The 17,325-nt window shown below is 43.1% G+C and overlaps 3 pseudogenes; 1 reads left to right on the forward strand and 2 right to left on the reverse strand.

Annotated features, from left to right (window-relative positions):
- Nucleotides 1-606: 606 nt before the first annotated feature.
- Nucleotides 607-1,389, reverse strand: LOC141569572 (ferritin heavy chain pseudogene; annotated as a pseudogene).
- A 3,062-nt stretch (nt 1,390-4,451) lies between these two features.
- On the forward strand, nt 4,452-6,806 carry LOC109438364 (ralBP1-associated Eps domain-containing protein 1; annotated as a pseudogene).
- A 3,754-nt stretch (nt 6,807-10,560) lies between these two features.
- On the reverse strand, nt 10,561-11,111 carry LOC109442958 (ferritin heavy chain; annotated as a pseudogene).
- Between the last annotated feature and the right edge of the window lie 6,214 nt (nt 11,112-17,325).

A 17,325-nucleotide genomic window follows, 5' to 3' on the forward strand; every position in this document is an offset into this window, starting at 1 on the left:
AGATACTCTACCATTCACACTTCCAAAACTCCATATTGTTACCCAGACTTAACATTAGTATCTGCATAATTTCATGGACATAAACATTTCAGATAAATCTGAAGACCCCCTTTATTTTAATCCCCGCCCAATCCCATTCTTCCCCAGAGGCAACTGGAATCCTGATTTTCAGGCTATGTTTCAATACTTTCACTAATTTACCTGCACCCACCTTCACCAGGGCCCCAACTCACCCCACCCCCAAATACCACAGTGTTTATAAGGGGAAGAATTCTTTTGTTTTCCAGGGTCCCACGGAGTACCTTCTCCCTCCATCCACGGAGATCGGGAGCTGCACGTGGATGGGACATGGATCAGTGTAGAGGCTACTGGAGACCTGTTTTAAAACTTAAAAGGTGAGGGTTTTGCGCACCCCCTACCCCCCACACACACGAATGAAGGAAAGACCTTTATATATTTAGGAACTGACAACTTTATTGGAAAAAATGGTAAAACTGGAAGAAAACAACTTAAGTGAACGTTTTGCAAGGGCAATACTGCAATGTGCCTGGTCGGCATGGTGACCAGGGGAAGTCATTCCCTGGCTACGGGGCAGGCAGTCCAGGCTCAGTTCTTTTTGTTGCTGTCACCCAGGGTGAGCTTGTCAAAGAGGCAGTCTGCCAGGCCGGATCCCGGGGCTCCCATCTTGCGCAGGTTGGTGATGTGGCCCCACAACCCTTTGATGTACTTCACGTGCTCGTGCAGGTAATGACGCTCCAGGTAGTCGCACAGGTGGGCGTCCTTCTTCTCGGTGGCCAGCTGGTGCAGGTCGAGCAGGCTCTGGTTCAGGGTTCTTCCAGGTGCAAGGTGCTTTTCAAGGCCTTCAGGCCGTTCTCCCAGCGGTTGCAGTCTGGCTTCCTGATACCACGCAGGCGGATGCGCCCCGCCCCCCGCCCGCCCCCCGCCCCCCGCGCAGATTCTGCAGCCGCATCAGCTTCTCCACGTGCTCCCTGGCCTCCCCGGACTGCCGCAGGAAGGAGGGGGCGAAGTGCGTCAAGGCCAGGTCCTGGCGGTCCAAGTAGAAGGACAGGCACAGGTACATGGAGGAGGCGTAGAGCGCGGGTTGATCTGGTTGTTGATGGCGGCCTCTCAGTTGGGATGGTAGCTCTGCTGCACTTGCGAGGGCAGCCCGGTGGGTGCAGGCGCCATGGGTGGCAGCACAGGCACCACGGGTGACAGCACAGGTGCCACGGGTGGCATTACAGACACCATGCCTGGCAGCACAGGCAACATGTCTGGTGGCACCTGCCCTCCGAAATTGAAGGCCAAGAAGTCATGGGGAGGGGGGCTGTGGAGCGGGCGGCGGCGGGGGCCACGGCGGTGGCTTTTATGGCCTCCGAGATTCCCCATGGTGGTAGACGAGGGTGGCCAGAGGCTGAGTCAGCAGTGGCGATGGCGGGTACCTCGGGGGCTCCCCGATGGACTAGGATGGCGGCTGGAGGAGATCGCGCTCCAGGGCCAGGCAGCGAGCAGAGGTGTGACCGTTGGACGTGACCTTTACCCCCAGAAGTGATGGGGCCAGGGGGGAGGAGGGAGGCCAGAGTGGGCAGCGTACCATTACCGTGTTCCAGGTTCCATCCCAGCCTGGGGGAGGAGGGCGACTCAGTGCTGAGTACCTGGCATATATAATATTTTCAAATGTTATTTATGTGTATAAGTGCACCTCGTTTGACTTAATCATCTGCATGATTTTTTGAGCAACTTATTTGAATATTTTCCTAATGTGATTGTTTCATTAAATTAGCACGTTTGTAGTATCATTGGTTATGTTTAATATCACAAAGCTTTATTTGAGTGACCAACCTCCACACTAATGACAGTTCTGATAGCTTCCTCCCTCAGTTCCCAATCCTTGTTAACTCCAGTGATCTCCACTTTTCTCCTTCTATTCATGATCAATTTTACACTTCTCAGAGGTCAGAGCACTGCCTCCATCTCCATCTTTCACTCTTTTTGAACTTCTTCCTCACTCCTGTTATTGTCTCTCCGCTCTGAATCTTTCAGCAAGTGCTGGAAACACATTCCTCTTGCTCTGTCTGGACCCCAATATGGACAGTTGAAAGGATTTCATCACCTATATCCTAGATTTCCTGGCCCCCTTCACCTGGCTTGCCAGTTTCCTTCAAGTACAGACTTCTGTTTTCTCTGGCAGGAAGCAAAAGGTTTAGGGGCATTCTAAGAGAAAGCACTTAACTTGTGTTCCATCATAAATTTATCCTCTCCTACTTCATTGGCTAACAAGGACTCTTGGGACCTGCCATTCCCACTCTTTCTATGATGTTTAGAACCAGGAAAGCAAACTTTGGAGGAATATAGCAAAAAGATGTGCCATTTTCTAGTGCTTTATTAGCGGCCTCTAGAGCAGTGAATGGGATTGAAAAACTTTTCTCAAAAATGAGATTCAGATTGGTAGCCATGGGGTAATCATAGTCTGTACTGATTGGAGAATGTTGAATTAGAAAATCAATACTAATTCATTTGTTGTAATTATTTGTTACTAAGCATTATATTCATTGGTTGAATATGCTTATTCTATTAGCTAGCCATTTAAAATAATCCATTTCTATTTACATTTCATCTTTCTCTTTATATTTCATATCTCCAATGAATTTCTTCAAAAGATCCCAGCAGCTGACTTCTGCCCAATCAGAGCCAGGGTTCACCTTTTTACACCTGTGCATTGCATTAACACAAAGCAGAAGATTCTATGTTTAAACTTACTGCCCTTCTTAGAATAATTCCAGAAATCTCTTTGAATTTTCAGGCCATGGGCCATATCAGTTTGTATTATTGGTACTTAATTGATTAATGAACTGAGATTTCTGTTAACCAGGCTTGTAGGATCTCTTTCCTACTGACCTCTTGCAGCAGACTTTGTCACGTTATCATCACTCATAGAGCTTGTAAACTTCACATTTATTCATTACCATGTAGACTAGTGGTTAAGTGCACAAGTCCTCAAGTTCTACTGCACGTGTTTAAATTTAAGTTCAGCCACTTACTAAGTTGTTAGGGAATTCATGTCTCTCTCTCAGTTCACTGTGATCATCTGTGAAATGGGGGTAAAAATAGCACTACCTCTGGTGTTGTGAGGAGGAAGTGAGGTATCATGTAAATATCTTAACCTCATGCCTAATACATAGTGAGTTCTCAGTAAGTGCCAGCTGTTTTTATTAGTGGATGCAAGCAGTGATACTCTAAAAGCTTTCTTAATTAAAGAGTTGCTTTTAAGACTACCCTAGGTTTTTTTTTTAGATTACCTTTACCTATAAATTTCTTACAGATTTAAATTACAGCAGAAATAATTTTTTTTCCAGTTTTTAAAAGAAAAGATGTTTTTAAACTAGCCCCTTACAAGACTCTTGTGTGATCCACACTGGTGAAACATACCTTCAAGTGCCTCCTCTGTTTCCAGGCAACAACAGCATAAAATATGTAAACAGATGAGTAACCTTATTTGCTAAAATTTAATCTGTTAATCACATTGTATTATTGTTCTTCCTCAAATTCTCTCTCTCTCTCTCAGGTAACATCCCTCATTATCTGAAAGAGGAAGTTCTTTAATACATTATTTTGATAGCATAATTTACCCGGATGATTGTCATTATAATTATGCTTTAGATTTGGTTAGAGTCCACTGTTCTGACCTGAAGAATAGCTAGCCTACATTCTTCCTCATACCTTATTAAAAATGGCTTCATTCCCATTTGGGCAAATTTCTCAAATGACTGTGTAGCATACCTCTTTATAAAGTAGAGAGTGATAAATGAAAACACTGCCTATCTGTATGTACTTTTGATTTAATTGGTTATTAAAATCTTATTGGACTTATATTTTATTTTTAGAAAATTGGTAAAGTGCTAATATATTTGGTTTAACTGGGCCATGTCCATGCCTTATTTAACTTTGATTCCACAGCATAAACTCATTTATTGAGAATAAACGTTTGTTCAGGGAGGCTCGAGCTGAGCCACGGTGGGGGCGGTGGCAGAGTCTACCCCTTCCTCTCGCGGGCCGTGCCCCTCGCCTCTCCCCCCCACCCCCCCACCCCCCACACCCCCACACCCCCACACACCCCACCCCCACACCCCCACACCCCCACACCCCCCCCCCCCAGCAGCAACGGAGCAGAGCCCAAGCCCTGACCCACACTGCGTTCGTTGATCCTGAGGCTGCGCGGGCCTCTCAAGCAGCGGCGCAGAGCCCAGCCAGACCCCCTCTTCGTGACCTTCCTGCCCTGTCGCTCTGACATACCCGTGCATGTGTAAGGCCAGAGCTGGGGCTCCCAGCGGCTTCAGGGGAGGGGACGGTGAGAAGAAAGCTGGGCAATATGCAGCCCGAACTGTCCTGGGGCCTGGCCCCGAGTGTTGTTTGCCGGGCAGAACCGCTGTGAGCCAGAGGTGAACATTTAAAGCTTAACACTGAGCGACACAGAGCCGACATACTACTTGGATCTCTTCTACTACGACATGGAGAGCACCAAGAGGGTGGCGGCCAAAGTGGACCAGTGCTGGAGCTGTTCTGAGCCGCGCAGCTCCCCAGCGATGTAGTACGGCAGGTTATGGAGCTTTGTGGTGCAACAAGACTTGGTTATTTTGGAAGAAGTCATTTCTGTATTGTTTTGAAACTGGTAGCTGTTACCCACTGTGGTTCCATTTTGAATGGGAAGTATGAATACAGTCAAGGACTTTCATCTGCCAAGATTTGGCACTTCAAAGAATGAACAAGAATCTTGTCATGCAGCCACATAGTCTTCAGATTCTGAAAATAGGGTCTTATTCTGGTATAATTCCCCCACCACCTGGCAGCGGGCAAGTGGAAAGGGGATCTGTAAGTCATGACGCTGTCTAGTCTCATACCTCTGCAGATCAATAGGAACCTGCATCTCCAGTAGTTTCACCACAGCAGTCCCCACCAATTTCTCCACACAGGAGGAAGAAGCACAACCGTCACCCCAGTGCAGGAAATAGTAGGAGGCCTTGTGCAGGACCAGGGCCATTTTGATCTCCCTTTGGTGAAGCACAATCAGGTTCTTCTGCTGGTGATGAAGTGTGGTCAGGGCATTCCCAACCTCCTCTTCAAGAGAACTGGGTCAGTTTTGCAGATACTCCACCAACCAGTACTCTTTTAACTACACATCCTGCTTCTGTTCAGGATCAGACAACAGCATAAACTGTAGCATCAGCTACAACTGCCAGTGAAATTTGTAGGCAATCCAGTTGTTATGATCCCTAGAAAATAACAGACAAAGATAGTATTGCATACATGAATGTAAAACCATTCAGCCTGATCTAAATGGATTTATTCCAGGATCTGCAGCTAGAGTGTTTGGGGGTTTTTTGTTTTGTTTTGTTTTTTGTTTTTACAAAATCAGAGCTTCCCATACTTGAACTTACTCATGTTTGGGAACTCTCAGGCTTTGGTAAAGATGTAGCATTGACATGGGATGAGTTTTGTGCTGCTTTTCACCTGGTAGTTGCTAGAAAGAATAGCTATGACTGACAGAAAAACTCCCTGAAAGTTTAATGCGCACACTAATTGATTTGGAAGATTCAACAGACATTGCGGATCAGACAGCTGAGGTAGGTGAGTCAGGCTCTCCTGCAGAAGCACCTCCAAGCAAGTCACCGTCAATATCGTCACTGAGCCAGACTTGGCTGGAGATGAATCAGAGCAGTGGGCAGTGGGAGACATTTAGTGAACGCATTTCAAGCTCACAAACTCTGACCCACTTCGATCCCAACATTACACCAGTTGACCCTGATACTGCTATTCTTCATCCAGTTCCCATTCGGATGACTCCAAGCAAAATCCACATTCAGGAAATGGAACGTAAAAGAACTGGCAGTGATCATACTAATCCCACTAGCCCATTACCTGTGAAAACATCTGGCCTTTCAGAAGAAAGTAAGATAAATTCATTGTGAAATTTGCTTCTGGAAATACTGTAGCCAATGGTTACAGTAGTTCAGACTCTTTCATTTCAGACCCAGAACAGATCAGGAACAACGGAACTCATTAAAGGTTGGACTCAGGAATGTCTCCTGATAGCACTGCACCACCCCCTCCCCTTCCAAGGCTACAACCCTCTCATTCTAGATCATCATCCACACTTACGAATCGGATCTGTATGGTCACCATGAATCAACAACAGGCTGGAGCTGTAGCCCATCCTCCTGCAGTGACTCCAAGACCACAGACCTCACAGGCTCCTGGTCCTGTCGTGCATTGCCCAGTGGATGCCGATAGCCTAATAACTCATACCAGTACCTCACCTCAACAGATACCAGAACAACCAAACTTTGCAGATTTCAGCCAATTTGAAGTATTTGCTGCATCAAATGTAAATAAAGAGTAAGGTAATGAAGCTGAGAAACATCCAGAGGTCTTGATGGTTGAAATAGCTTCTGATCCTGCAAGTTCTCTTCGAGTTGCCGAAATAGACACTAGTAAAAGGGAAGAAAAGAAAGCTGCTAGTGCTCCCGCTAATGTGAGCAAAGGTACACCAACTCTTACTCCACCAGCTAAACCTGTTCAAAGAAGAACTTAAGATCAGAAGATGACTTAAGGCCAGATGTTGATGAATGTGCACAAAAGAAAGGTGTCTTAGCTGCTGTTCTTGCATCACAGCCTTATATATGCCTAGGTCTGCTGTGAAAGATAAGAAAGCTAATCAGGCATCAGTTACATGCAGCAAGGAAACCAACATAGTTTGGGCCAGATTGAACAGTGAATTGCAGCAACAATTAAAGGATGCTCTTTTTTAAAAAATTAAACTTTATTGGGGTGACAATTGTGAGTAAAGTTACGTAGATTTCAGGTGTACAATTCTGTATTACATCATCTATATATCACACTGTGTGTTCGTCACCCAGAGTCAGTTCTCTTTCCATCACCATATATTGGATCCCCTTTACCCTCATCTACCACCCCCCTTCACCCTTACCCTCTAGTAACACCAGATGAAACAGAGGATGGAATCAGCAATTTGGAAGACAAGGTAGCTTAAAACACCCAAATCGGAACAGAAGAAAAGAATTTCAAAAAATAAGGATTGTTGAAGAGACCTCTGGGACAACATTAAGCATAACAACATTCACATAATAGTGGTAGTGGAAGGAGAAGATAGAGCAAAGGATTAAAAATCGATTTAAAGAAATAATAATGGAAAACTTCCCTAACCTGGTAAAGGAAATAGATATAAAAGCACAGAGAGTCCCAGAGAAGATGAATCCAAACAGGCCACACCAACCCACAAGGTAGCAGGATCCAAAACTATTATAATATTCAGGATTCTGTTGCAGTTTTATGCACCAATAACAAAATATAGGAAAGACAAATGAAGAAAATATCCCATTTACAACTGCATAAAAAAATACCCAGCAATATATTTAACAAGGGAGGTAAAGACATGTGCTTGGAAAATTAAAAGAAATTGAAGACAAAAGTGAAGAGGATACAAATAAGAAAGAGTACATTCCATGCTTATGAATACGAAAAATTTATGTTAAAATGTCCATACTACCCAAAGCATGTAGATTCAATGCAATCTGTATCAAAGTACCAATGGCATTTTTCACAGACCTAGAACACATCATCCTAAAATTTATGTGGAACCACAGAACATCCATACAACAGGAAATCTTGAGAAAAAAGAACAAGGTTGGAGATATATGAGGTCAGATAATTTAGTCCACGAACTAATCCTAGAAAAAGTGATATGTACCTCGTTGCTGAATATCACTAGGGTCACCTTTGAAGTACTCCCCTTGAGAAGCTATGCACCGATGCCAGTGCCTAGTCCACCCTTCGAAGCAAATTTGGAATTCTTTTTCTGGAATGCCCATCAGAACTGTCATCATTTTACACTTGATGTCCTGAATGCCATCAAAATGTCGTCCTTTCAATATTTCCTTTATCTTGGGGTAAAGAAAGAAGTCATTGGGGGCTAGATCAGGTGACTAGGGAGGGTGTTCCAATACAGTTATTTGCTTACTGGCTAAAAACTCCCTCACAGACAGTGCCGTATGAGCTGGTGCATTGTCGTGATGCAAGACCCATGAATTGTTGGTGAAAAGTTCAGGTCGTCTAACTTTTTCATGCAGCCTTTTCAGCACTTCCAAATAGTAAACTTGGTTAACTGTTTGTTCAGTTGGTACAAATTAATCATGAATAATCCCTCTGACATCAAAAAAGGTTAGCAACATCATTACAACAAGTTTGTGAACTTAATTGTCAGACCTCATACCTCTCACTACTAGATGTCATACTATGCTACAAGACACTAGTAATCAAAACAGGATGGCACCAGCGTAAAAGCAGACACATAGATCAATGGAACAGAAGAGAAAACCCAGAAATAAGTCCATGCCTCTATGGTCAATTAATCTATGACAAAATGGGCAAGAGTATCCAATAGGGGTAAAGACAGTCTCATCAATAAATGATGCTGGAAAAATTGGACAGATACATTAAAAAAAAATGAACCTAGACCACCTTCTAACACCATATACAAGAATAAACTCAAAATGGATTGAAGTCTTAAACATAACATTGCAAACCATAAAACTCCTCGAACAAAACACAGGCAGTAATCTCTTTGACATTGCTCTTAGTAATATTTTTTTAGAGCTGTCCTCTCAAGAAAGGGCAACAAAAGAAACAAACATTTGGGACTACATCAAACTAAAATATTTTTGCACAGCAAAGAAACCATCAACAAAATGAACCGACAACCTACTGAATAGGAAAAGATATTTGCTAATGATACATCTGATGATAGAGCATTAGTATTGAAAATATATAAAGAACTCATAGAACTAAGAACAAACAAAAATCCAATTAGAAAATGGGCAGGCCTGAATAGAAATTTCTCCAAAGAGGATCTATAGTTGGACAATAGACATATGAAAAGACAGTCAAGGTCACTAATGGTCAGGGAAATGCAAGTTAAAAACCACAGTGACCTCTGAACTCACACCCATTAGAATGGCTATAATCAATAAATGAACAAACAACAGGTGTTGCCGAGGATGTGGCAAAAAGGAAATCCTCGAAAACTGTTGGTGGGATTGCAAACTGGTGAAGACACTATGCAAAACAGCATGCAGATTCCTAAAAAATTTAAAAAACAACTTCCATATGACCCAGCAATACCAAAACACATATGAGAAAAGATATGTATGTATCCCTATTGTTAATAGCAGCACTATTAACAATAGCCATGATATGGACTATGGAAGCAATCTAAATGTCCATGGATAAAGAAGAGGTGCAACATATATATACTGGAATAGTACTCAGCCATAAAAAGAAATGAAATGCCACCATTTGTGAAAACATGGATGGATAGAGAGGTTATTATGACAAGTGCAATAAGACAGACACAGAAAGACAAATGCCACATGATTCCACTTATATGTGGAAACAAAAAAAAAAAAAAAAATAAAGTAGGAACACACTCATACACACAGAAGGAAATCTGATGGCTGCCAGATAGAAAGGGGTTGGCAGCGCTGGGGGAAGACGATGAAGATATTGAGAAGTACAAATTGGCAGCTACCAACAGTCATGAGAATGTATGGTACAGAATAGAAAAATGTAATAAAGCTGTATGGTATCACAGGGTAACTAGACATAGCAGACATCATGTCAATAGTTATATCAATATCTAACCATTATGTTGTACAATCTGAAATTACACATACACACCCGATACAGATGAAGGAAAACATACATAAGTGGACGTTCTGTACCTGTAACGTGTAAGCCAGGCATTGGTGACTATGGTAAGTCAGCCCCCTGTCTATGGGAAAGCAGCCTAAGGCTCATTCCCATTATCAGTGTTGCCCAGTGTTAGCTTGTCAAAGAGACACTCTACCATTCAGACTTCCAAAATATCCATCTTGCTACCCAGAGTTCACATTACCATCTGCATAATTTCATGGACATAAACATTTCTGGTAAAGCTGAAGACAACCTTTATTTTAATCCCCGCCCAATCCCATTCACTTCATTTCTTCCCCAGAGGCAACTGGAATCCTGATTTTCGGGCCATGTTTCAATACTTTCACTAATTCACCTGCACCCACCTTCAACAGGGCCCCACCTCACCCCACCTCCATTTACCACAGTGTAAATAAGGGGAAGATTATTTTGTGTTTTCCAGGGTCCCACGGAGTACCTTCCCTCTCCATCCACGGAGATTGGGAGCTGCATGTGGATGGGACATGGATCAGTGTAGAGGCTACTGGAGACCTGTTTTAAAACTTAAAAGGTGAGGGTTTTGCGCAACCACACACGCGCACACACACACATACACACACACACACACACACACACACACACTAATGAAGGAAAGACTTTTATATATTTAGGAACTGACAACTTTGTTGGAAAAAATGGTAAATTGGAAGGAAAAAAACTTAAGTGAATGTTTAGCAAGGGCAATACTGCAATGTGCCTGGTCGGCATGGTGACCAGGGGAAGTCATCCAGTGGCTATGGGGCAGGCAGTCCAGACTCAGTTCTTTTTGTCACTGTCGCCCAGGGTGAGCTTGTCAAAGAGGTAGTCTGCCAGGCCGGATTCCGGGGCTCCCATCTTGCGCAGGTTGGTGATGTGGTCCCCCAGCTCTTTGATGAACTCCACCTGCCCCTGCAGGCAGTGACTGCTCAGGAAGGCGCACAGGTGGGCGTCCTTCATCTTGGTGGCCAGCTGGTGCAGGTCGAGCAGGCTCTGGTTCACGCTCTCTCCAGGTGCAAGGCGCACTCCATGGCCTTCAGGCCGTTCTCCCAGCGGTTGCGGTCACGCCTGCTGGTGTTGGGCAGGCGGAGGTGGCCCCCGCGCTGGTTCTGCAGCTCCATCAGCCTCTCCGCGTGCTCCCTCTCCTGGCTGGACTGCTGCAGGAAGAAGCGGGCGAAGTGCTTCAAGGCCACCTCGTGGCTGCTGAAATAGGAGGCCACAGACAGGTACATGTAGGAGGCGTAGAGCTCCAGGACCATCTGGTTGTTGATGGTGGCCTCGCATTTGGGGTAGCAGTTCTGGCACAGGGACGAGGGCAGCAGGGTCGTCATGGCTGGTGGTGCCAGTGCAGCAGGTTCCAAGGCCAAATCGGCTCAGAAGCTGGGGCTGAGGGGTGCAGCAGCAGGAGCGAAGGTGGTGGCTGCAGGGCCTGGGACGCTCCCGCAATGAGCGAGGAGGTCGGCAGGCTCTTCTCCTGCTCACGCATTGTCCCCAGTTGCCTGGTGGCTGGCATTTGGCGGTTGCCTCTGAAACCTGATCGTTAGACGTAACCTTCACCCTGGAAGTGGTGAGGGTGGGGGGGGCTGGGGTCGGAGGGGTCTGCCTGTCATTGACCTGCGCCTGGTTCCATCAGAGTCTGTGTGGGGCAGGGATAATCTGCCCTGAGTGCCTGGCGTCTGAGTTTTTAATTTTGCAATTATATTTCTTTTTCGCAAGGACCTTATCTGGCCTCTAATCTTTCCCTTCTGTACAAGACACTTTTATTTTGTATATCCGTTTTCTCCCCTTCAGTTTCTGAGAAAACGAATGTGAATTTTTGGTAAAGGTCTCTTCTGTTTCCTGTATTACATTTGGGGTTCCCCTGACACAGAAAGAGTTCTGTTTGGTAATCATGAACTTCTCTTAAACTTTCCTCACATATCTGGCAAACCTTTCTTTCATTTATATTTATGGATAAAGGACTCATTTGGTCAGCCAGGTAATTAGCATGGATCTGATCGAGAGTTGTGATGTCCTTTTCACTAGTAGGCTTCTGCCCGAAATGGGAGGGCAGAACATGTCAATTATTCAGTTGCTTACTCATTTGGGGGTACATGCCAAAGGTCAATGACAAAGGAAATCTTAAACACACCAAGAGAAAAGCTTTTATCCACTTACCAGGTAGCAGGATTCAAAACTAATATTCAGACATCTGTTGCATTTTCATACACCAATAACAAACTATCAGGAAGAGAAATTAAGACAACATCCCACTTACAATTTCATGAAAGAATACCCAAGAATAAATTTAACCAAGAGGATAAGAGATCTGTGCTCGGAAAACTCTAAGACATTGAAGAAAGTGAAGAGGATACACACAAAGGGAAGCACATTCCGTGCTCATGGATAGGAAGAATTTCTGTTTTAAAATGTGCACACTGAGATCCGGTCAAGATGGTGGAGTAGGTAAACTCTGTGCTTACCTCCCCTCACCACCATATGAAAATTACAAATAAACTACAAAACAAAAATCAATGAGAGTCTTCTGAAATCTTGTTGAACCGAAGTGCTACAACAAACGACATACAGAAAGAGCCACCTCGAGTCTGGTAGGAGGGGCAGATGTGGAATGGGCTGGTCCCACACCCACGTGTGACTATTAAAAATCAGAAGGGATATGTCACCTGTTGAGTTAACCCCCTGATGAGCAAGGATTCCCAGTCGCTCCCCATCCTTGGGTTCCAAGGCCAGGGATAGATGTCCCCATGACTTCTGGTTGTGAAAACTAGTGGAGATTGACTGACTGAGACAGAGGTCAGCTGCTTTCCCAGGAGCTCCTCTTCAAGGGACTGCACATTGACTTACCAATGGACTCACTGGCTGTTAGCTCCTGCAAGGGGCTGCAGCTATAGAGGCGACCGCATCATACAACGGTGAACTGAGTTGTCTGGCTTCAGGACAAGGGCTAGAGGGGATACTTTGTCTCAGACAGAGGAGCTGGTGGAAGCCATTGATTCTCTCTTGAGCCCCTCCCCCCAACTTCCTAGTGTGCAGTTGCAAGAAGCCACCATATCCGTGTCTCCATCAAGCCACCTAACACCATTGGTTTTCTATGCCAAGGTGATTCTGTGACCACACCCCACCCAAAATTTAGGCATATGCTAGCTGGTTCCAGTGCCTTTTTTGTACAAATTGCCTGCTGTGGCTCACGCTGTAGACTTTCCTATGGTCTCTCAAAGGTTCGCGAAACCCAGACAACCAGCATCTAGCTTGTGCATGTCCCATACCTCTGGCTGAGCAGCTCTAAGCATGGCACTAGTGGCAGCCAGCCTTGGTTCATGGCTTGGCCTCTCAAGGTACTTCTGTGCTCAACTCAGGCAGCAGCCATCTGCAGATTGCTCTATGGCTCCTGTAGGCTGGCTATATGTGGGCCACAGATTACAGCTGGCTGCGGACCCTAAAGTGAGTCCTCTCCCGGGTGGCCATGGGGCTGGCATGCCCAGTGGTGAGCTTCCAAACTAGGTGGAGCATCACCCAACAACCTCATAGGAAGACAAACCCAAGGGGCAGATTGGGCAAGCACCAGAGCCCTGCTGTGGCACATCCTGCTCTGTTAGGGTCAGACCCTTCACCACAACTCCTCCAGTGTAGTCACGGCCAGTCCCCACAACCAGTGAGCCTGAGGGTTAGTCCCTACTATTGACATGCCAATAATAACAAAGGCTGAAGTACAAGGCTCAACTACAATAATAACCAAGGGTACACATCACCCACACAAGGGACACAGCTGGAGTGCGAGAATCAGGTGACCAGGAAGACTGCGCCACAGAGCTCCGTAGCACACTTACAACATGAGGCCACTCTACTAACATTGGGAGATATAGCAGCCCTTACGTAATACAAAGAAACAAACACAGGGAGGTAGCCAAAATGGGGAGACAAACAAACATGTCCCAAATAAAAGAACAAAACAAAGCTTTAGAAAAAGAACTGAACAAAGTAGAGTCAAATAATCTACCAGACACAGAGTTCTAAACACTGGTTATAAGGGTGCTCAATGATCTCAGGGAGAACTGTAACAAAGAGACAGGAAACATAAAAATCCAGACAGAAACCATAAAAAGTAACCCGTCGGAAATAAAAAATACAGTAATAGAAATAAAGAAGACATTGTGGGCAATCAGAGTTGGTTAAATGAAGCAGAGGATCGAATCAGCGATTTAGAATGTAAGATAGTGGAACACACCCAATCAGAACAGCAAAAAAAAAAAAAAGAAGCCAAAGAAATAAAATTAGGAGAGCCTAAGGGGCCTCTGGGACAACATGGAGCATAACAACATTAGCATTATAGGGGTACCGGAGTGAGAAGAGAGAGAGCATGCTATTGAAAACGTATTTGAAGAAATAATGACAGAACACTTCCCTGATCTCGTGAAGGAAAAAGACATAGAAACCCAAAAAGCACAGAGAGTCCCAAAAAGATTAATCCAAAGAGGCCCACATGAAGACACATCACAATTAAAATGCCGAAGATTAAAAACAAAGAGGGAATCTAAAAAGCAGCAAGAGAAAAGCAGTTATCCACAAAGGAGCGCCCATAAGACAGTCAATTGACGTCTCAACAGAAACCTTTCAGGACCAAAGGGATTGAAAGGAAATATTCAAGGTGATAGAAAGCAAGGGTCTACAAACAAGATTACTCTACCCAGCAAAGCTATCATTTAGAATGGAAGGACAGATATGGGCTTCCCAGACAAGAAAAAGCTAAAGGACTTCATCACCAGCAAACCAGTATTACATGGAATCTTAGAGGGATTTCTTTAAGACGAAAAAAGGAAAGAAATTAAAAATAAGAATAATAAAATGGCAACAACTACATACCTACCAAGAATTACTTTCAATGTAAATGAATTAAATGATCCAATAAAAAGGCACCCAGGCTGAATGGATGAAAGAAAAAAGTGTTTTACATGTACTGCCAATAAGAGACTCACTTCAGATCAAAAAACACACACACTGAATGTAAAGGGATGGAAAAAGATATTTCATGAAAATGCAAAAAAACAAACAAACAAACAAAAAAGCTGGGGTGACAATCCATATACCAGTCAAAATGACTAAAACAAGGGCTATAACAAGAGACCTAGGAGGACCTAGTAATCCCACTTTTGGATATTTATCCAAAGAAAGCGAAAATGTTACTGCGAAGGCACGTGCTCATCCATATGTTCATGAAGCATTATTTACAACAGCCGAGATATGGAAGCAACCTAAGTGTCCATCAGTAGATGAATGGATAAAGAAGATGTGGTACATATATACAATACAATGGTACTCAGCCATAAAAAGGAATGAAAAGCTTCCACCTGCGACAACATGAATGGACCTAGAGGTTATTATGCCTGGTGCAATAAGTCAGACAGAGAAAGACAAATACCACATGATTATACTTATATGTGGAACCTAAAAGAAAAATAAACAAACAAGCAAACAAAATAGGAACACACTCCTAGATACAAGAGGGAAATCTGATAGTTGCCATATAGGAGAGGGTTGGCAAGACTGGATGGAAAAGGTGAAGGGATTAAGAACTATAAATTGGCAGTTACAAAAGACTCATGGGCATGTAAAGTAGAGCATAGGAAAATGTTGTAGTAACTCTGTATGGCATCACGGGGGGGGGGTTAAATAGACGTGACAGAGAAATCACTTCATCAGTTATATCAATGTCTAACCACTGTGTTGTACACCTGAAACTAATATAATATTGAACGTCTTGATTTTGTTGCTCTGTAATACAAGCTGAAGTCAGGGAGTGTGATAACTCCAGCTTTATTCTTTTTTCTTAGGATTTCTTTGGCTATTCGAGGTCTTTTGTGGTTCCATACAAATCTGATGATTTTTTTGTTCTAGTTCTTTTTTAAAAAATGCCATTGGGATTTTGATAGGGATTGCTTTAAATCTGTATATTGCTTTGGGTAATATGGCCATTTTAACTATGTTGATTCTTCCGATCCATCAACACAGAATGTCTTTCTATTTCTTTGTGTCTTCTTCAATTTCTTTTATAAATGTCTTATACTTTTCAGTGTATTGGCCCTTCACATCCTTGGTTAAGTTTATTCCTAGATATTTTATTCTTTTTGTTGCAATTACAAAATTGTTTTTTTTTCCCCTTTTTCTGAGATTTCATTGTTAGTATATAGGAAGGTGTGGATTTTTGTACGTTGATTTTGTAGCTGGCAACTTTACTGTATTCATTTATTGTTTCTAATTACTTTTTGGTGAAGTCTTTAAGATTTCCTATATATAACATCATATCATCGGCAAAAAGTGACAGTTTAATTTCTTCATTCCCAATTCAGACGCCTGTTATTTCCTTCTCTTGCCAAATTGTTCTGGCTAGGACTTCCAATACTATTTTGAAAAGCAGTGGTGATAGGGGATAGCCCTGTGCTGTTCCTGAAGGTAGGGCAAATGGCTTCAGGTTTTCAGCATTATTATGATATTGACTGAGGGTTTGTCATATTTGGACTTCATTATGTTAAGGTATATTTTCCTTCTATACCCATTTTATTAAGTGTTTAAACCATAAATTGATGTTGTATCTTCTCAAATGCTTTTTTTGCATCTATGGATGTAATCATATGATTTTTGTTCATATTTTGTGTATGCGGTGTATCACATTGACGGATGTGCATATGTTGAACCATCCTTGAGCCCGTGGGATGATCCCACTTGATAGCGATATATGTTTTTAATACATTAAGTATAATTAGAGAAAAATGTAAGAAATTTCTGTTGGTCAAAAGAAAGGAATAAATGCTTTTTGAATTGAATTAGGGAGACAAAGTGTAGACAAATGAAAGTTGTGGTTAATAAGATGGGTCAGACACAAATAATGTTCTTGTTGAGAAGCTTACTTTAATCATCTTGTAATTTTCTAGCATGATATAATCATTTATGAAAATGATAGCACATTTTCCATGTTGAGACAATAATAGTTTTGTATTCTCTTGCTATCTGCACCTTATCCAATTCATTGGTGGTGTCAGGAGAGTTGACACCTGAGAGTCGTTGTGGGAACACATTTAAATTTCAAAATCTCCAAGAATTTATCATTAGATATTGCCTCACATGGGCTGTAGTCTGAGACTGGTGCCGTTTCCATTTATAGATTTGCACCAAGCACTTTAAGGCAGCAGAGAAACCTGAGAAGTCCTCAGTGGAACCCAGAGAGGATGCGTTGCAATCAGGTGTTCATCCAAAATCAAATAACGGTGTAGGTAATCATGTTGATGATCCCATTGGAGGAAAAAGGTGAAAGTGTAAGATGCTGCACATTAAGCACATTACTCATTATTTATTTATTGAACAATCCTGGACTTTAGTAATAAAACCCTTGGTAGCATATATTGCTTTTTTTTCTCTTGTTAGTTTGGTGCAAACGTAATTGTGGTTTAAAACATTAAAAATAATTGCAAAAACCTCCATTACTTTTGCACCAACCTAATAGTTAAATATCTGAGTTGAGAAAATTTGACCCTCTTATTTCCAAAACAATGC

Source organism: Rhinolophus sinicus, chromosome X, assembly GCF_036562045.2.
Source record: "Rhinolophus sinicus isolate RSC01 chromosome X, ASM3656204v1, whole genome shotgun sequence".
Taxonomy (NCBI): Eukaryota; Metazoa; Chordata; class Mammalia; order Chiroptera; family Rhinolophidae; genus Rhinolophus; species Rhinolophus sinicus.